At 43.7% G+C, this 22,383-nt stretch overlaps 1 protein-coding gene across 4 annotated transcripts in view; it reads right to left on the bottom strand.

Moving 5' to 3' along the window:
* The window catches only part of LOC102744400 (neuroligin-4, X-linked), a 288,242-nt gene that overhangs the window by 247,826 nt on the left and 18,033 nt on the right, over nucleotides 1-22,383 (bottom strand). For all 4 annotated transcript variants that reach the window (XM_081809221.1, XM_081809220.1, XM_081809222.1 and 1 more), the window contains 2 exons: nucleotides 12,384-12,554; nucleotides 8,325-8,411 (listed from right to left, as the gene is read on the bottom strand). The gene's annotated coding sequence lies outside the window, so the exon portion shown is untranslated. The remainder of the gene's footprint in view (nucleotides 1-8,324; nucleotides 8,412-12,383; nucleotides 12,555-22,383) is intronic.

Below are 22,383 nucleotides of genomic sequence, written 5' to 3'. Positions count from 1 at the left end.
CAGGCATCCCAAGGAAGGGGATGGATGTCCTGGAGGTCACTGACGAGGACAGTTGAGATGCATCTACAGACACTCCCAAGGTCATGGACAAGATCATGGACGCCTACATGTGGTAAGCTGAATAATGCACCCCCCCCCAAAGTCATGCACTTCCAAATCCCCAGAATCCCTGATCCTGGAGCAACAGGGCACTGACCCCTGTGCAACTGGAAATCCACATTTAACTTCTGACTCCCCCAAAATGTACCTACTTGCAGCCGACTGTTGAGTGCAAGTCTTACTAAAAACATAAAGTCAATTAACACATATGTTGTACGTTCTACGTATTCTGTACTGTATTCATACAACAAAGTAACCTAGAGAAAAGAAAAGAAAACGTTCTTAAGAAAATCACAAGGAAGAGAAAATACATTTACAAGACTGTATTGATAAAAAGAAATTCAGGGCATCTGGGTGGCTCAGTCGGTTAAGCATCTGCCTTCAGTTCAGGTCATGATCTCGGGGTCCTGGGATAGAGCCCTGTGTCAGACTCTGCTCAGTGGAGAGTCTGCTTCTCCCTCTCCCTCTGCCTCCCACTCTCCCTGCTTGTGCTCTTTCTCTCTCTGTCCAATAAATAAATAAAATCTTAAAAAAGAAATTCTATATATCAGTGAACCCAGGCATTTCAGACCCATATTTTTCAAGAGTCAACGTTATATAACCTTCCACAGCAAAGGACTTTACGAGGACTATGTGGATGTGATTAAATGTAGGGTCTTGAGATGGGGAATGGTGCTGGATGATCCGGGTGAGCCCAGAGGAATGACAAGGTCCTGAATAGAAGAAGGCAGCAGGGAGTCAGAAAAGGAGATAGAACTGGATGTGACCAGATGTGACCAGTGAAGCAGAGGGGTGAAAAGTGATCTGGGACCCCAAGCTAAGGATTCCTGGCAGCCCCCTGATGTGCAAAAACACAAGGAAATGCGTTCTCTCCTAGAGCTCGCAAAAGGCATCAGCCCGAGGGGAACACTCAGGTATTTACCCCCAATAACTGACGTCCAGAGCTGTATTTATTCAGGTGTGCTGTGCAGACCATTAAGGTTGTGATCATCGGTTAAAGCAGCCATGAGAAATTCATACCTGGCAGAAAGAATAGCAATGGAGGAAGGTAACTGTCACTAGTTTCTTAAGAAAGACAGAGCAGGTACAGAGCAGCAGGATGGTGCCTTTCGGACGTGTAAGATTGTCAGTGCATTTCCAAATACAGGGCATATAAGAAACCTAGATGAAAGATCCTCAAGCATCTAGCGGTGAGGACGCGGACGCCATGACAGCTGGTGTTTGCTTTCTCAGCCCCAAACGGTCAAATCATTTGGTAAGTTCTTTTGAAAGCAGTTTAGCCATTTCCATACCAAAAAAAAAAAAGAATTGCTCCAATGACTCTTTAATATAGAAGATCCACTCATGGATCTTTACTACACAAAAACAAGATGGCAGCACGTTGAACATGACTTCAGATGTTCTCATGCACTGTAGACGAAACTGATTTAAACGGACTTCGTCCTTAAACCTGTTCTAATTCTGGTCAGATATTCTGGAATCCCAACTCAGTAATATCTTACTCCTTTTAAAAAATGTAAGCAATGGCTGATGTCACATCATCTCCAAGACTGGTTCTAGGACTTAACCACAGAAATTGAAATGCTTTTTAAATACCTGACAACCCGTTGATGGTAAAACGGGTTTGGCACCGTGAGACATTTACACAGTAATCTGATGTTTCCGAGCAGAAAATGATAAATGACAGTTATTCACTGTCAGCTGTAGTTGCCCTCATTCATTAATTTTTGAGCAAGTATTTGGTTTAAATATTTTAAACATGCAACTTATGATATCATATCAAAAGAATTAAATTAGGGGCTCGTGGGTGGTATAGTTGGTGGAGTGTCCCACTCTTGGTTTCGGCTCAGCTCATGATCTCAAGGCCGTGAGATGGAGCCCCACGTCAGGATCCACGCTCCGCGGGGAGTCCCCTTGAGATCCTCTCCCGCTGCCCCTCCCCCCTGTTCTCTCTGTCACTCTAAAATAAATAAGTCTTTAAAAAGAATTAAATTAGTCGAGACTCCTAATGAAGTCATGGTTATAAAAGGCTTTTACACGTAAATCCTACGAGTGACAGACCACAGGAACACCTATTCCGAAACACTAACTCTGTGGGCAGCCCACTTCCCACTGTAAACTTCACCTTCGTTATGAATCGGTAACTTTGGAAAGGTAAGAAATTCATGGGGACACCTATCTTGGACACAGAGTGCTCTTCATTTATCCGACCCCCTCTGCTTATCACCTTGCCAGATTTTATTTGTTAACCTTCTTCCCAGAACAGCATAATTTGAACAAGCCAATCAATTACCATTAAAAGCCCAAGCGAAAGACCAAGTGTTCCCCAAGGAAGGCTTGAATTTTCTAAGTAATTGGAGAAGAAAATACAGCAGCTAAAATACTAGTCCATTTAGAAGACTTAATTACAGATAAGTCAATGCTAAATAATTTATATTCTTCTGTGCATATATATGAGACTAGAACAAATACCGGGGGCAGGGAGAAACAACTTTCTAGAGTCTACACTGCATTGCTTCCCAGTGCCTATCACCTATAGACAAACGCCGTAAGACACCGTATTTCTTTTCTTCTTATTCCAGGTTTGCAAAAATTGGAGGAAGAAAATAATACTTATTCGTCTCTGGGTAAAAATAAGATGCTTGGTTTTTCTGAATGTGATACTGGGATTTATAATAAGAAAAATTTATTTGATCTTCATCTTTCTAGCACAGAGCTCCTAAAACCCTTAGAATTTACTAAGTGGTAAGAGCAATGAAGGTGCTTTTGGTTAGGTTATGAAGTGATTTTTGGAAAGCGTCTAGGAATGGGTGCTGGTTGCTAATGGAGACATCTGTGTGATTGATTAGAGGGCTGGAACTTTCTGTCCTACCTCTGACTTACCTACCTCTGACCCCCGCGAGGGCTGGAGGTTGGATCTGTCACCAGCGCTCAATGATTTAATCAATCCTGTCTGTGTAATGAAGAATCCTCCATAAAAACCCAAAAGGATGGGGTTCAGAGAGCTTGCAGGTTGGTGAACATGGAGAGGTTTGGGGAGAGATGCAGACATGGGGAGACCGTGGACGACGCTCCATGCCCGTTGTCCACACCTTACTCAGGGCCGTTCCTGAGTTACAGCCTTTAATAATAAGCCTATAATCTAGTGAGTGACATGTTTCTTTTTACGTTCTGTGAACCAGCTGCTTTAGCAGATTAATGGAACCCACGGAGAGGACCGTTGGAACCTCTCTGATCTATACGGCTTGTGGGTCAGAAGCACAAGTACCAGCATGAACTTGCAGTTGGTGTCTGAAGTGTAAGGTGGGCATTCTTGTAGGACTGAGCCCTTACCCTGTGGGATCTGACACTATCTGCACGTAGATAATGTTGGCATCACATTAAATTGCAGGACACCCAGTGGCTGTCAGAGACCTTCTTCACGGTGTGGGAAACTCTCCCCAGCACACATACCCTAATTGGTGGTCAGACCCCCCCCCTTACTAAAACGTATTTTCTGCAATAATGTAATCATGGTAAGAAAGAACTGCAGAAGGATTTTCTGTATAATAGAAAAAAGGTGCCTACTCTTAGAGGCTGGTCAGGTCTGGACCAATTTGTAGGGAAACTTCAGGCGTGGAAGGACGCCTTCCCAGGGTCAGATGAAATTGGCATCTTGCAGGCTCATTCCCTTCCCTTCTCAGCTGAAGGGACAGGAGGAGGTAAGAGGATTCATCCACTGTCACTCTCCTATGTGGTCTACTTAGCCAGGACTAGACCTTGCCCCACTTCAAAACTACGGGGTTGAGCATGTTGACCCGCGTTCACCCAACACTTCCTGAGAATCTCCTACATGCCATGCACTGGGCTCAGTATGGGGAAGAGTGAAAATGTTCTACTTCAATTTCCAACTGCCTCTAAAGGACACTGTGAAGATTCGTGTGAGGGAACGGGGAACGGTGCTCCCCTCCAGCGTATTAACCACGTTCGTGTGGATTAGGTTACATTCTGCCTCACCAAAGTTTTGCCTTTCCCCATCAACCCCACCTCATGGTTAAATAAATTCATACTGAGGGACACCACGGAAACTCCTGTATCATCAATCGCTACAGAAGGGGAAAGAAGTAGGGGCATATAAGGGAACATTCTTAAGCAAAAGATCCTCCATCATCTACAAGTGAAATATATTTTGTTAATATTTACTATCATGGCAAGTATGACATCCAATAACCTGTCGGAGAAAAATAAAACAACCCCATTCCCTATGGATATTAATTACCCACTTCAAGGAAGCCTGCTGAGTCAGAATTATCTTGCCCTCAAATTCTCAAACACACCAAAAATGGAATCCATAAACCCCCTGGCTTTAACTTTATCAAATGCACTTTGCTGAAAAGTTTAGTGAAGCAGGATAGAAAGTCACAATAATTGCCTGCACTTAATCAAGTGTTCTTTTCTTCTAGATCACAAAACAAACGGACGGGGGGCATGCCAACACCAGTCAAGATGGCTCCCCATGGTCAACTGGCTTAATTGGGAGCCTGAGCCCTACCAGACACAGCAATCAGAATTATTGCTGCAACAGCTAAAGAGGATGCATGCTAAACGGTGTGTGTCAGCAGCCTCACACACGCCGTGTGGATGGTCGTCAAATCTCTCCCTGGTGCATGGAGATTTCACAGGTGATATTCCCGAGGGCTCCCAGACCCCACTCATGCATGCAGCCCACGCTGCAGGTTACAAACACCTGCTCTGTGTCTAAAAGGGTGTAGAGGAGGCATTAATAGAATTCCCAATGTGAAAACATATACTATTGTATACATATATGTACATACATAATACATGCATACATGCTTGCACACACATATATCGTATGCACGTACATGTGTATATGCATGTATTATATAAGCATACATAATTTATTTTATATTAATATTCATGACTGATTTGTGAATCCAAGATGTTCTCCATGAATGGCCTTCCCACTTTCCAAAAAACCATGCCACGCCCTAAAGTATGGATTGGGAAACTCATGGTATAGGGTCAAATAATAAATATTTTTGGCTTCCCAGGTCCTGTGCTCTGGACAGTCTTTTAACTCTGACACAGCAGATGTAAAACAGCCATAGACAAAAAAAGGAAATGCCAGGGTGTGGCTATGTTCCAATAAACCTCTCTAAAAACAGGTGACTTGCCCACAGGTCATGGCAGACAGGTCATGGCTAGCTCACCTTATGCCTGCACGTGTTTCAAGGTCATTTACTCAAAAGTCGAGTTTAGTTATGTCCTCCAGAGAGCAACAGAATTAACTTATGCATAAATAACTCATAAATAGTGTAAAATGCTCTACTCAACTAGATACACTTGCCCCTTTATTGTACTCTGAAATATATCATTTTGGCAGAAAAGCGGCATTAAATTAGGGGTAAAAGCAACCAGTATTGTGTGGGTGCAAAGGACACATTATGGGTTTGGAAGATAGTTGAAAGGAAAAGGATTAAGGAGAACCAAAAACAAAGTATTATTATAAATCATATAATATTTACATTATTTATTATATTTATGTAAGTTTTATATTATTATATTTAAGTCTACATCCCAGTTGCTGTACCAAATGGATTTACAGAACTCCTCTGTGTCCCTCTGAATCACAAAATATTTCACAAAAGATCTATCGGCATAACGAGTTCAGAACTAAATAGAGTATAAACAAACTATCTCAACATTCAAATTTATTCTTAGCCCCTACACTAGTCCTCATCATCAGCATCTTTGATACACTCATAAATTCAGTTCCATATAATCCCGAAGTTCCCAATTCCTGGTTCATCTCTGGATCCCCTCATTTAAAAATGAAAATTACGATTCCGGGATTGCCGTGGAAGGAATTATCCTTGGTCATCAGTTTTGAATTGAACTAATAAACCATCTTGGGAATAAAATCAAGGAATTTCTAATGCCAACCCAGACAGCTATGAAAATCCATTGCAAAGAGCCTCCCTTCACAGAGATTACAAAAGCAGAAAATGCTCAGGCAACACTGTATAGAAAATGTGATTCAAGTTGCATACGTTGAAATTTTAAAGTATCAGAGAGGCTTCCTGAATGATCTGTTTTTCCTAGGCAGCTGGTTTTCTTCATTTATAATCTCAGAAGCCCCATTGTGAATGGGGAATGGACGCCTGTCTCTCTGTTCTTTACATCTATCAGCAGACCTAGATCAAGGCACCATTGCCCCATACACAAGCCTGCACCCCTCGTGAATGACAATGACTCCAAATGAAGACCCATGGAGTTCTCAGTTCTCATGGAGACATGTTGGGAATGCCCGAACAGGAAAACTCCCTGTCGTGAGCTTTGCATCTAGCCACGCATCTGTCCTCAGCATATAATATAGGAAGTTCCAACTTGGGATCACCCCTCGTCGAGGCCACCGTTAAGTGTGAGCGCCAAGCACACCCCGATTCAGACGTGCTCCAACTTGGGATCACCCCTCGTCGAGGCCACCCCAAAGTGTGAGCGCCAAGCACACCCGGATTCAGACGGGTATTTAGACAACCTCTTGCACACGCACACGTCGATAAAGCCTGGTCTAAGTGCCCGTGGCCAAAATCCAAAAGGCCTTTCTAGATTCATAAGTCCTCATCCTCCCCTCCTGATTGTGCACTTTATATAATGTTCCCTCTGGGTTTCATTATGTGAACTGTCACATTATGAGCTGTGACTGGTCCACGGCTCGGAGCGCAATGCCAGACCTATTACCACGGCTTCTCCTTGGAAGCAGGACAGCCTGATTGTATTAAACAGAGTGCTCCTAGCACAGCGGCTACCGAAATGATTATGACCAAGATGCATCGGGTTGCTGTTACAAAATCAAATCGTGTGAGAAGGAAGACAAATCGTTCCAAGATTTCATGCCCCGGTTAGATAGCAATACTCCTCCAGATTGAGAAAAGGAAATAAAAACGGGGGCGAGGGGGAGAAGCCCAATTTTTTTTTAGAAAGCTGCACAATTCAGAAGACAAAGGAATTTACATAATGGGCTGTTAATGATGATTTAGGTGTATGTGCTGATGAGAAATGCCCGTGTATGTCCAATGCCTTTGGTAAAATAACCTACCAGGTAAAAATAGTAATCATTTTCCCATCTATCATCATCTTCCAAATTTGCATGTTAATAACAAAAGGGGGACAGCGTGAGTCTTTGTCAATTAAAAATAGTCTTTGAAAAAAGAACTAGCCCCCCTTTTTTTTTTATGGCAGGAAATGGGGGAGGAGTTTGGAAATCCAGTTTGCTGGGAACAAGGGTCTCATAGAAAAAACACGACCTTGACAATCCTGTAGAATCCAGGAATCCTACGTAAGTTTGTTACCGACAGAGGAAAGATGGAAATTATGTGGTCGGGTCTAAAGAAGCTAAAAGCCATTTGTGGTCTCAATGGTGGAAAATGTTTGGAAGCCTGGTATTCACACTGATGAGAAAGATGGTAGATAACGAATATGTGAGTAATATAATCATAAATACTACCTCAGCAGGGCTTGAAATGACAGCTGAGCCATGAAAAGACATAACCATTTACCTGAAACATATTAAAACACATCCTTTCTCGAATCTAAGTATGGGAAGGGACGGGTCCAGATTTTGAAGTGTGCAATGATTTTACTAACAAGTGCTCCCAACCAGAGACCACAAAAGTATTCCACCCATTTCCCTTTCCCTGTGATGTGCTCTATTCCTGTTCTCCAGATAGAGAGAAAGATCCTGTGGTCTCAGTGGGCCCCTCGGCCTGCGTTAGAACCACATCTCTGACATTTTGGATCCCATTCTCAAGGGGCCACTGCCATTCAAATGCCCTTGTAGCTTGAGATGCTCAATGTAGAACAGAGTGGGTTTCCAGTGGCCAATGGACTTGAGGGTAAATTTTGGAAAGGTTTATACGAGGTGAGTCAGAAAGCTGAGCCTCTCATCTGTGTATACCTAATTCATGAGACATATTCAGCCTTGTCGCTATTTGGAGGAACAAGCAATTTTTACAAAATCCTCAATTTCCAATGCATGCCATTCTATGCACTCCACATGAGCTTGAAATCACCGCTTTGCCCTTTGGTTCATTTCCAATAGATTGTGAGAAAGAAAACTATTTTTACTACCAAAGGAGCCAGAAAGCATTGCTAGATTTGATTTACCCAGGCTGCAAACGCATCCATAACGTAAGTCGGCAGAAGTCAACGATTTCGATACTCACCATTACATTGTCCTTCTAAGAAGATGCCTTCAAAAACACCTCCATGGACATATCCTTGCTGTCTTTTCCATCTCAACACATCTGTCCCTATTAAAATAAAAACGGCAAAGAGACATATTGGTCCACTCAATGAAAGAGATTGGTGTGCCTGCTTCAAAGCCAAGGTTCTATTGCTCACATAACCTTTCTTTTGGGTTGTTATAGGAACTAGCTGGTAATGGCAGAAAGTGATCTTTAACTGGGTTCTTAATAAGTCAAGCTGCTAATCACAACAGGACACCTGCACAGCTGTGTTTAACTGGAGAAGCCACAACCATCCATCCTGGTCCTCACGCGGCATGACGATTTAGAATCAATGGGAGACAGACTGAGGTTTCCAGTCTCGTCTGCATTCATTTGGGCTCTGTTCCATGTTTGTTGATGATGACAGTCAATTTAGCCCATGTCTACCTGCCTTCCAGCTAATTTAAACTAAGAGTTTTCCATCTTTGCAAAACGCAATTGGTGAAGAGAGTCAATCCATGTTTTAGAAATCGTTTATCTGCAGACACTGCTCTTTCCCCTACAGCAACGGGTCAGGATGGGCGAGACCCAACACGGCGCCATGTGCTTGGCTCGGCTATGAGAAAACTCGTGTCTATTGGAGTAGTAATCATCCCAGGATCGTTGAGCATTATTCTTGTCACCTCAACATTGAATCTTCTCTTTAGAGGGCGACTCTCACCCAACGCTGCTCGTTCTACTTGCAAGTGAGGATCACAAGGTAAGTGGCTCCTTGTGAGCTATTGGACAGAACACCAACTTGCCGCCGACACCCACCATTTCAGAGCGCTAGGAAGCAGTGAGCGGAAAGAGAGACTACTTCATTTAATGCACTTGTCGCGCTACCTCAAGGCTGGAGGAGTATCAGTACCAAGTAGATGAGGTCTTTGGGTTTCAAAGGTAATGAGCCAGCGCATTATTAAACTGAGGGAAGGTGGGGTCCTATTTTAATGATGCTTTGATTACTCATAACAACTAGCACAATTACTTATTATTAGGGGTTTCAGGAACACCGTTGATTGAAATATATTTGTGAAAATGAATTCCTGTGTCAAAACAATCACAATGGCATTCATCATTGCTGACCCTTCTATAGCCATGCAGGGTGCCTATAGACATCTGTTTTACAGTTAGAAAAACCGATGTCCACAGGCTAAGTCACGCAGCTCATAGGCTTCGAGGCAGAGGGAGGAAGAACTGAGTCTCCCTGGACATCACTCACTTTACCAAATCAAGCTGCCTCTTCAGCTAAATGAACCATCATAGCTAACACGTACGCAGTGGGTCAACATTTCAGATACCGACTGCTTTATATAGGGACTTGTTCTATCTTCTCAAGAACCGTAGAAGGTAGGGCGCCTGGGTGGCTCAGTCGGTTAAGCGACTGCCTTCGGCTCAGGTCATGATCCTGGAGTCCCGGGATCGAGTCCCGCATCGGGCTCCCTGCTCGGCAGGGAGTCTGCTTCTCCCTGTGACCCTCCTCCCTCTCATGTTCTCTGTCTCTCATTCTCTCTCTCACAAATAAATAAAATCTCAAAAAAAAAAAAAATTAAAAAAAAAAAAAAAAAGAACCATAGAAGGTAGGGAAGAGCATTATCACCATGAGCTGAAAAAAGGGAATCAGAGGGCTACTGGGCAACTAGCCCAAGAGCACAGAGCTGCCAAAAGTCGGGCTGTCACACGAGGTACCTTGCTACCCGGGCTCAGGTGGGACAATGAACATCTTTTCTGTCCCACATCCTCCATCCCCACACTGTGGGAATCTACAGCTGAAATGGTTTTCGTCAGCAAAAGGGGGACTATTTGATATCCCTAGCAAAGACAAACTCATAGTGCATGAGTGATGCACACAGTAGATGCTCACTGAATACCAGCTTTATCATTAATACTACAACTTGAAAATTGGCCCTATTTCTATTTCACCTGATCTCAGGTCATCTCTTGGCTCTCACCCACAGGCAAGTGTTAAGTACACAACTACAAAGTTCTAGAAACATTAGTATGGATTACGTCTGACTGGCTGTACTTTTTTTTTTTCTTGTGATGGGGTAGAGAAAAACGTTCCTTCATTATCATCTTAAGGTTGAGTTTTTGTTTGTTTCTTGGTTTGCTTTGTTTGTGTGTTTTTTTAAGGTACACAAGTAGGATGAAATGAGTAATCATATTGCCATGCGTTTTATTTTAAAATCTGGTATTACTAAAGTCTGATAGAACAAAAATCAATAGTCCCATCACGTGGACATCTAGCTGAGCGAAAGTCCCTGGAAAGAACTCTGTTCACCCACACTCGTTCTGTCTGGGAGGACAGTATTTGAAGCTGGTGCAGCCTCCATCAGGAATGTCTCCACCTGTCCTGCTTCCCTCTCTCTGACCAACTCCCCTACTTCTCTTACTGGAGCCTACCCCCCACCTTAGTGTATTATGTCTCCTGCTGTGCAAGGTTAAATACATTCCAAATATTCTTAGTTTCTTCTTCGAGGATAACCCTTCATGTGTGAACTCACAACATAACATTCTCCCAGACTGGTTTTTGTGTGAGAAACTGCCCCAACACTGAGAAGTCCGAGACAGAGAAGGGCCCATTATGACATCCATCCTAGTTATGCCACTTTGGGACTAACCGTTGAAATCAAGGGAGGATGCAAATCACCAACACTCCCCCAGGCAAATATGCCATTTTTCTCATGTGTTTTCTGCTCCCTGATTCACCACGGGACATAATGCAGGAAGCCTTACTTCGTGTATTTGAAGCTAAATTGTAAGATACAGTCACGAGCGGGGTGCCTGGGTGGCTCAGTTGGTTAAGCGACTGCCTTCGGCTCAGGTCATGATCCTGGAGTCCTGGGATCGAGTCCCGCATCGGGCTACCTGCTCGGCGGGGGGTCTGCTCCTCCCTCTGACCCTCCTCCCTCTCATGCTCTCTCTGTCTCATTCTTTCTCTCTCAAATAAATAAATAAAATCTTAAAAAAAAAAAAAGATATAGTCACGAGCTGAATAGTATATCTCAAAGGTTAAAGAATAAATTCTCTAGGGTGCCTGGGTGGCTCAGATGGTTGAGCGTCTGCCCTCAGCTCAGGTCATGGTCCCGGGGTCCTGGGATCGAGTCCCGCATCGGGCTCCCTGCTCCTTGGGAGCCTGCTTCTCCCTCTGCCTCTCTCTCTCTCTGTCTCTCATGAATAAATAAAAATAATTAAAAAAAAAAAAAGAATAAATTCTCTAGATTAAAATACTACTTTTTTCTTAGATTAAAATACTTCTTGATTTTACTATTACATTTGGCCTGGATGGTCTATCTCGAAGGCCTTAAAGGACAGATAAACATGACTACAAATAGCTGATTATTTTGGATTATTTTGGAAATGATGTGACATTACATTGTATAATCTAAGTTTTGACATAGAAAGTACACCCTATCATACACTTCTCATTTGTAAAGACTTACACTGTACTTAATATGTATTCATTGATATAGAAAAGAACTTTTTTTAAGTTTATTTTTTCTTAGTCATCTCTACACCCAACATAGGACTTGAACCTACAACCCCGAGATCAAGAGTCACATGGTCTTCTGATTGAGTCAGCCAGGCACCCCTAGAAAGGAATATTTTATTTATTTTTTCAAAAGATTTTTATTTATTTATTTTTGCAAGAGGGGAGAGAGAGAGCACAAGCAGGGGGAGTGGGAGAGGGAGAAGCAGACTCCATGCTGAGCAGGGAGTCCGATGCGGGACTCGATCCCAGGACCCTGGGATCATGACCTGAGCCGAAGGCAGATGCTTAACTGACTGAACCACCCAAGAAACTTTTAAAGACATCTATGGCCTGTGATGATAGTTTTCAAATAGTCAAGGTGTATTAAAAAGGGGGAAGCACTGATTAATGCAATATTTATGAGTTACTAATATATTAACAACATTATAGTTCACTCATATATTAGCAAATGTTACCATAAAATTATCATATCATTTTAATAGGATCTTAGCATACGGAGAGTACATTAGTCAAAGCATACAGACCTTTTGAGGAATATGAGGCTTGGAACGGAGAATGATGTATTATTCCACACTATGACAATGTTTCAAGAAAGCCTCTCCATATACTTTCTTCTTTACAACTGAAGATCTGGGGGTTCATGAAGACGTTCATAGCCATTGCAAATCACCCTGGGTAGTAGGTCAAAAGGACACCTACAATATAAGATAGAAAGATATAAATACCTTCATAAAAGATGGCATTCATATACCCTTGGCTTTCCAAGAGGGCACTGATATGATTGTATCCCTTCGTTCCTAAATAACTTGTAATAAATATAGTCTAGAAATCCTTTCATTTCATTTCACAAGCATTTGACGAATGCAGACCATGAATGAGATATGAGGGCAGAAAAGGAATTCCAAAGACTAACGGGACCACCCGTGTCCCCAGTGAGTTTGTGTCCTTGTGAGGGAGGGCATCATCAGAGCAAGTACTCATAATTAATTGCAGGAGCTCTCGTACCACTGATAAAGGAATAGAAAGTACCAGGCTTGGTGGAGGTGACCGCTCTAAGAGAGTCTTAGGAGCTGCAAAGAAGTGGGGAGAAGGGCCGTATTTGTCAGAGGACAGCCTACAGAAAGCATGAGCAGAAAGCTGCACAGAGCCCGCGGGGTCCTGGAGAAGTCTGCACCACGACTGGGCTCGGGGCCCCCAAGGCTTCAACAGCACCATTATGAAAGACTGCACCAGGCTTGCACACACGTGTGCAAACACTGGAGAAGATAAACTGATTTTTAAAACCTAAATATATTTCAGAGGTATTTAAAAAAAATTTAAGATTTTTGTTTATGTAATTTGAGAACGAGAACAGGAGCAGGGGGAGAGGGGCAAAGAGAAAAGCAGACTCCCCACTGAGCAGGGAGCCCAACGCGGGGCTCGATCCCAGGACTCTGAGATCGTGACCTGAACCAAAAGCTCATGCTTAGCCGACTAAGCCACCCAGTGCCCCTAAAAATGTTTTAAAATTCCTAGGCTTATTTATCCTTTAATTTTCTTTTGAGTCACAATGACCTGCCAAATTTCTGCAAGGAAAATGAGTGGAATTTTCAACATTTTGATAGGTTTCTTGGGTAGCTATAAATAAATAAATAAATAAATAAATAAATAAATAAATAAATAAATAAAAGGCATGCTCACATAAGAAAAGAACGTATGTCTAGGTTTCAGAGGGGTCATCCTGGATATTTCTAGATGTGTACATAAATGTTCAAATCAACATAAGTAACCTAATTTATGTAACCCAAATTTTATCTCCCATCTCTCAAACAGAACAATCTTCCAAATTATATCCATTTTTGAAAAGATGCATATTTAATAAAACATCTGCTTCTGCCTTGGATTTGCTCCCAGTTTTATACAATGTTCAAACTGTTTAATTTTTAGCATTATGGAAGTCGAGTGAAGAACAACGAAGAGAGAAATTTCTCTTTAGAATGTAAAAAGCGTAACTTAAAATATATACCATCAGTTCTACACAATTCTACTCCTCCTAAGTCAACCCACAATTCGGATGAACTCTCAAAGAATTCATTTCTTGTCCCACATTGCTAATTTTGACCCAAACCTTTACAACAAAATTAAAAAGGACTCGAGTCATCTATTCAGCAAGGAGGAGAAACAAACAGCAGAGCAAAGCAAATTTATAGCTTTCATGAAAGACAGTAAATAATTCATCTCCAAAATCCTTAAAATTTATCACTCTCAATTTTCTAGGCATGGACTAGAATGGGAAATTTGAAGCCTTTCTCTGATGCTATCCTTAAAAAAAAATACAGAAAAAAAAATTGTAAAAAGTGTAGGGAAATGATTACCAGCAAAAAAAAAAAAAAAAAGAGGAAAAAATTAGGATAAAAAGGCATCTAAAAACAAGTCACATAAGTATATTGAATAATCCACACATCTTCAGTTAATCATGCTAGTGTATAAGCTCAATAATTGAGGAAGAACCATGTTCCCTTAGGGGGAAGACAAACTCCCTTCTACAACAAATAGGTTAAAGGATCAAAGATGTTCTCTCATACTCTCTCTGGTTTGGCTATATTGTCTAAAAAAACTGAGATGTCTAGGTTGTTAACACTTGTCCTCAACCTGCAACCTTTGATTTTCTCATTCATTCAGTGAATATCCACAGAGTGTCTTGTAACTACTCATTTCTTTAATAATCACCCAATGAGCGTCTCCTCTGAGCTGAACTCACTGAAACACACGTGTTTAAGGGAAGGCAGGAAAACATTAAAACACATGTAAGCGGGAAAAAAATAAAAACGCTTTCCAATGTGAGGGAGCACCAAGAAGGAAGCAAACAGGAGGCTAAATATGCAAACAGGAGAGCATGTAACCCACTTTATGTGGGAAGGGAGAAGGCAGATGAAGTGGACAGGCAACGCCCTAATTTGGTACATGCTTAGTTGGATCACAAAACTGAAAGACAACTGGTATACCAGCAAGGTGGTAATCAGACAATGCTGTGGGGTGAAGCTGTGGAGGTGGGCAGGAGGTTCACTGTGTGAAGCCAAATAGGTCAGTAAAGGGAATTTGGGGTTGATTTTAAGTGTAACATGAAGCCATCCTTTGTGAAACATTTCAGAGCAAGAAGGAGGAAGATAAGATTAAAAATAAATGCCGCGAACAGCCTGCCTTATGATGTGCCTATATTTTAAGGTACTTTACCTGCTTCGTTAAACTTATTCATCTTGCAAACACCTCTAGATGGAGGGACTCTCTACTTAACTCTCTTGTGGATGAGAAAACCAGAGCATGAAAAAAATCAACTTCACATAGCTAGGAAACATCAGGGGGCCTGGCTCCTTTGGTAGAAAGTAATGAGTGCCAGAGACAAGGGTCCATAATGCATGCCAAAGCTAGAGAAGAAAGTGAGCATGACAAAGTCTAGGCCTCATGTGATGGATAAGGTATGGATAAGGGTGAAATACTAGGAAAAAAAAAATGTATCAGGCTCTGCCTCTGGGGCTCCTGGCAGAGTTCCCAAAACCCTTGGAATTTCCTAAGTGATAACAGCACTAGGAACATCTTTGTTCTAATATCTGGTCTCTGGCCCTGGTTCCTCATACAGAGCTCCTAAATCCCTTGGAATTTCCTGGGTAATAGGAGTGTCTTTTGTTCTAATGAGGCAACACTTTGTGGGCACCTACATAGTTTCAAAATGGGGCTGGTCACCAGGAAAACCAAGTCATGGTTGGAAGCTTGGAATGTCCAGCTCCTCTCCATCCTCTGGAAAGATGGAGGGGCTAGAGACTGAGTTAAAGATTGGTCATGGGTACATGATGAAGCCTCCATAAAAAAGGAAAAGGAGTTCAAGGAGCTTCTGGGGTTGGTGAGCACATCCATGGCTGGGAGGGTGGTACACCCCAACTCCAGGAGGACAGAAGCTCCCGTCTCAAGACCCTCGCAGACCTCGTCCTATGTATCTCTCCATCTGTATCCTTTATCATCTCCTTTATAATAAAATTAACTGGAAGACATTAGAGCAATGTTTCCCTGAGTTCTGTGAGGTGTTCTAGCAAATGATGCAATCCAAGGAGGGGGTTGCAGGAACCTCTGATTTGTAGTCGAATTGGAGAAAAGTTGTGAGTCACCTGGGGACCTACTGCTTGCAGTTGACATCTGTGGTGGATACGGTCTTGTGGGACTGAGCTCTTCCCTGGTGGCATCTGCGCTGACTCCAGTTAGTGTCAAATTGAACTGAATTGTAGGACACCCTCCTAGTGCCACAGAGAATGTCACTGTGTGGCATAAACCCCACATATTTGGTGACAGGAAGCACTGAGTGTGTGAGTAAAGGAGGAACACAGGAGTGGAGGAGTGGTTTTCCCAACCAACGTGGGAAGAGAATACAACAGTACCCGGGTTGAAGGAGAGCCTGAGGATGGCAGAGCAAAAAGGCCAGGAACAGGTGCGGTGAATCCCAGAGATGCTCAGCTTGGACGGAACAGAAGTACCAGGGAAGAGAGGTCAGGACAGACTTGAAGATCGCCGGTTCAGGAGATGGAAGACCACGTGTGCTTACAGAAAGTTTCTGGAAGAGACAGTCCTCTGATGCAAGCTATTATTCAGGAAGGCAGAGCAGGAAGAGTTTTAAAAGTAGATGGTAGAGTGTGAAAAGCCATAGACAGGACAGTAGTAAACGAGCAAACGTCAAGTGAGAACATGGCCATGGAAAGTAGAGACGTATCATAGCCAGAGCAAGAAAGGGACCTGGAAAGCGATTTACAGCAGGCAAACTGGAGAGGGGATGCAAAGTGCAGGATGAGGGACTGAGTGCAGAAGATGCCTCTGCTGGGAAAACAAAATGCAGGGAATGGGGCAAGCTTGGCAAGAATGACGATGGGCTGAATTTGGACACACTGAACTGAGCTTTTGGCAGAGCACACAGACGAAGTTGTCCAAAAAGAGGCAACTGTGAGAGCAGGATGAGGCTTGAGGGAGAAGTCAGAGCAGAAAGTAGGGACATGGGGGTCTCCCAAGTGGAAGGCATGGTTACATCACGAACAGAGGCAAAGCTACGTGGGACAGTCTGGAAGCTGGAGAAGTGGTCTGGGGCTGGAGTAGACGGAGCAGCAGGATCCAGAAAAGTTCAGGAAAGGAGTAGAAAGGCGGTAGAGGGGAACCAGAGGGGAGGACGTTCAGAAATTCAAGGAAGGATAAAACTCCTTGAAGGAAAGGGCAAAGAACATATCAGAGTCTACAGAGAAACTCCGAGAAGAACATTGGCTGTGCTGAAAGGTCAGCCCCTGCACTGGTGCCCGGAGCAAGCCACAAAGCCCAGGTGTGCTGTCAGAATAGAAAGCAGGAGAGATGTGGGGAGAAATAAAGAAATGTTTGTTATGACGAGTTCTTTCAAGATACGACGTGTCAGGACATAAGTACGTTTGTGGGCAGATGAGGAGAATGGTGGGGAAGGTCTTGATAATGAGCATGGGAGACCAGTTTCAGAAAGGAACACTATAAACCAGAGAATGTGGAGGACTGAGAAGTGCATCCTTTTCAAGTCCATCCATTACGTTATAATCACCAAGAAGAACCTGTTCTCTGTGAGTCTCAGAGATCTCTGTAGCATCTGGTAATGTTGACCCGTCCACCCAACTCCTGAACCCTCTCTCTTCCCTTAATGAAATCACCTGACATATAACACCAGTCTCCAATGGCAACCCCATTACTTGGTTCTCTATGCAAGACGTAGCCATCAATACTGTCTTCCAGGGCTTTGCAGGAGTGTCATGATTTCCTCAGTGTCTACTGCCGCTAGATCTCAATTCACACTAATAGCCTCATGGCCTCAACCTCTATCTCTACTGCTACCTCCCTCCATCGTATCTGCCATAAAATTGACATTCCGTGAATGGTTCACCCCAGCAAAAGCAACAACAGGGCTCCTCCAGAGCCAACAGAAGAACATCTGTTGGCTTTACCATTGGGTTCCACCACCTAGAATTCTCCAACTTCAATTGAGTCATCCAACGCAACCACCTGCGCTTGAAATGACACTCAACCCATTCACACGCATTTGTGTGAATTATGACATGTCACATGCATGTATGTCATCATTCAAGAAGTGCCTTTATCAACACTTGCTGCACACCCGTATCAACTCACACCCTCCTTTGCTCTTCACACAGAACCCCATGCATCCTGAGACACAGATCATAAGCAACCTCCTTTGTACAAGTTTCTTTGACAAACTGGCTTCCATCATGGCCCTCAGTGGTCCCTGCCTCCCTGTACCAACACCCTCCCGCTGTTCCATTCCAGATTGGTACCAGGTGTGACCAACAGCATGCAGACCTGGCGATGTACCACCTCCAAGATCAAGGTAGAAAAGACAATGGTTTGCATCTTAGGGTCCCTCCCTCTCATCCTGTCTCTCTCCTCCCCAAATCAAGGAAGCCAGGAGCCAATGTGTGACTGGCCTTACGGAGTGTCTCATGTGGCAAAGAACATGAGCCTCCTGCGAAGGGAGGGACACATAAGTGAGATTCTCCACTGCCTTTGTAAAATTTCCACCCCAGTCTCCAACTGGAGTGCAGCATCACGGCAGACCCCGAGCCAGAACCACCGAGCTGTGCAGCTCTTCAATTCCTGACTTCCAGAAAATCTATGAGATAATAAATATTTGCAGTGTTAAGCTGTGTTTTAGGGGAATGTTTTATGCAGTGATAGACAAATAACAAACTGTCCTGAGTGATACCAGTGCCAAATAAGATTCTATATGGAATCTTACAGTGGAAAATAAGACTCTATATTCCCAAGGTCTGTGTTTTCATCCTCCTTATGGAATATATGGTGTGCATACCTTGTAGTAAAAGTAGTTCATTGATCATTTTGTCTTCTCTACTGCGATGGTGATCTCACCGGGACCGGGGGGTTGAATCTTATCTATGTTTCTTTTTTTTTTTTTTTTAAAAGATTTTATTTATTTATTTGACAGAGAGAGACACAGCGAGAGAGGGAACACAAGCAGGGGGAGTGGGAGAGGGAGAAGCAGGCTTCCCGCCGAGCAGGGAGCCCGATGCGGGGCTCGATCCCAGGACCCTGGGATCATGACCTGAGCCGAAGGCAGACGCTTAACGACTGAGCCACCCAGGCGCCCCTTATCTATGTTTCTATGTCTTGCATTATCTGGTCTGGTGACCTTCTCAAAATAAGGTGTGAATACATGACTATCAAATGAATGAATGAATGAGTGAAGCTCTAGTCATGGTTTCTCAGTCTCTGAAGGCAAGATAGCTGCATGCAGCCTGGTTGTTTAAGATAGAATGTGCCCTTGGATCCCTGAAGTGGGAAACAATCGGCTGCCTTCAAGTGATTTGAATTATGAGCCAAGCATTTGGAAGCATGGAGGAATAAACAGCATCCAGCATATCAATGAGTTTTTTTTTATGGTGGTTATTATTCATCTTCATATCCCGCACAGTCCATAGCACATGGTAGAGGCCCAATAAATATGCACTGGCTTGAACTGACTGGGAACCTGAAAACAAATACAACGTGTAAATCGCAGAGCAAGACTCGATGTCAAAAGCAAACCACCAGACCCAGAGTTAGTGTTAAAGCCACCTTCCAAATAGGAGGGACCAAAATAGTACAAGACTCAAAAATTAAACAGGTCGTTTGTGGAAATATAACGTGAAAAGACCCAAAGGCAATGATTCTCAGAGTGTGACCCCCCTAGACCAGTAGCAGCAAGCTCATGTGGGTGCCATCTCGGATCCGCTGACTCAGAAACTCTAATGGATGGAGCCCAGAAGTCCTGTAAGGGATTCTGATACTCAAGTTTGAGAAATACTGCCATAGATGATAGGCTTCAAAACAATTAAGACATAGGGCTCAGTGGGTTCTTTCACTGACAATCTTCCCAACAGTATTATTCTGAGGACAGATATAAAATGGGTGGGAATCTACTCTGAACCACGGATGCATGGGCACAGGACGGAGGCAAACCAAGAGTCCAGAAGCCAGCTCTGTCCCTCATTCACATCCCAGGGGTGTTTCAGCACCAGCTCTGAACGCCACACTTTCAGGGTCCAAAATCTGTTTCTTCCCCACCATTTCCTCAGGTTGTTTCAGCCCCCTCTCAAGTGGAAGGTCTTACTTCCCTTGGAAGATGTCCCATGGACCCAGAATCCCCATGTCCTCCCAACCCCACAAACATTGACTCTGCCACTCTTAAGGTAATGATGTCACATGCACTTAATGTCATCATTTGAGATGTGCCTTCATCCCCCACCAGACCACACGCACCAAGGGGGAGCTGACGTGCCTTCCTCCCCACAAAAAAGTCCAACAGGCACTCGTTGCTCGATGTATAAAATGTTCGGTATATTGTCAAAAGGTTCTGACATTTACACCAACTGGGAGATGAAAGAAATCCTATTCCACTCTATAAAGGTTGAGAAATCTCTTTCACTCAACTGTTTATAATGCATGATTAGAAGTTGAAAATACGCTGGAGAAAACCCATGCTGGACTTGATACTTCCTCAGAGTGAGATACAGAAGCAAGACAGAGGCAAAGATAGGAGGGGACAAATCACACCCAGGCCCTACGTTTAGGTTTAGCGCAACGTAGATTTTCTACCGTAAATGCTACACCGTGCTTTTGAGATCTATCCAGACTTGTGATCATCTAGACGTGGTCCAGCATATGTCAGCACCTCTGGATTTGCTACAGATTTCACAATTTCTGGTTGCACACCCCCTCTTCCCAATTCATATGCACCTCTTAACCAGGTCACAGTGAAGTTTATTGAGAAAATACACAGAGCGTGCGTATCGCCAATCATGGTTTAAAATGAGCCGCATTCAAGTCAAGAGTCTTAATTACAATGATCATGGCTCTGGAATCACACAGAATGAGCTGGAAAGGACCCGGGGATCAGTCCAACCCACTCATGTTACAGTTGAGGAGTACGAGGCCCCACCACGTCCCTGCGGAGGGCTGCAATTAAAAAGGGGGACCGCCACCCCCACCCCCAGAATGTGTGGGTGTTGTGATAGGATGCAGTGGTACCGTCTTTGAGATGCTGATGAAACAAAGGTGACTCTGGAGGACAGATGTCCCCCCGCCCCTCCCCCCCAACTGCCAGACTGTATCAGAGAAGTCGGGGGAGGCTAAGGAACAAGCAAGGGGCTGGGCCAGGGCTCTGCCCTTCACCCGGTTCTACCCGGGCTGGCTGCTTACCTTTGGGTTGGTCCTGCACACAGCCCTGCATCTTGGAGGGGTTCCCAGGGCTGCAGGGACAAGCACCACAAGCTGGATGGTTTAATTTATTCTCCCATCAAGGTTCTGGAGGCAAAATGCCAAAATCAAGGTGCTGGCAGGACCATGCTGCTCGGAAGGACCCAAAGGAAGAGGCTCATGCCTCTTCTATGCTCAGGGGGGTTGCTGGCCATCCTTGCTGGTGTTTGCTCTGCCCGAGCATTGCTGCACCCTCTGTCCCCATCGTCCCACAGCTGTCTTCTCCCCGTGGGTCTGAGTCTTCACTTTGTCTTCCCACTGTGTGTGCCTGTGTCCGCATATGCCGTGTTCCCGTCTTAGACGGACAGATAGTCATGCAATCGGGGCCCATTTGCCTGACCTCTTAACTGTATCTGCAAAGAACCTTTTCCCAAGTAAGGTCACATTTGGAGATGCTGGGTGTGAGGACTTTATTCTATCGTGCTGGGGGACACAATTCAACCTACAATGCTTGGTTTGTTTCTAAAACTGCATGGTTGGATTCGTGGTGTTTCTACTTGAACTTCTAGTGTCAAACCTGGAGACAAACCGAACGGGAAAGTCGCACGCTGTCTCTCTCTCACACACACGCACAGACACTGGAATTTGGAATTGCGGAAACAGAACATTTGGGTGACTGGCTGGGTGGGTTTACTTTCAACCAGGCATTTTACCACCCCACAAAAACCACCTTGCTGTTTCTGTGCATGCGCTTCGGGTTGAGGAATGAGGTCAGAATGTGTGCTCTCGGCATAATTCACATTCACACATGCATCCGCTATCAACATAAGGACGACTGCAACCAAACTGTTGGTGGGAGCAATTTGCATACATACCTCAAACCCTGTATGGAATAGTTGCATCATACATGGGTTTCCCCTCATATTTTTGCCGGACCCTCGCTTCTTTGCCTCTTCCCTTGTGCAACGAAAACTTACCTTAAATCTGTTCCATTAGTTATTTTGAGTATTTTAGCCATGACGTCAGCATTTCAAAAATATAACCAAAGGTTTAAAAATGGAGGCAAGAAACTGTGGAAAGAGCCAAGATGTCCATCGACAGATGAATGGATAAAGAAGATGTGGTATATACATACAATGGAATATTATGCAGCCATCAAAAGGAATGAGATCTTGCCATTTGCAACGACGTGGATGAAACTGGAGGGTATTATGTTGAGTGAAATAAGTCAAACAGAGAAAGACATGTATCATATGACCTCACTGATATGAGGAATTCTTAATTGCA

This window comes from Leptonychotes weddellii, chromosome X (assembly GCF_054177405.1).
Source record: "Leptonychotes weddellii isolate Sample4059 chromosome X, ASM5417740v2, whole genome shotgun sequence".
NCBI classification, from domain to species: Eukaryota; Metazoa; Chordata; class Mammalia; order Carnivora; family Phocidae; genus Leptonychotes; species Leptonychotes weddellii.
The sequence above is the reverse complement of the archived record's forward strand: the minus strand, read 5'-3'. Positions and strand labels throughout refer to the sequence as shown.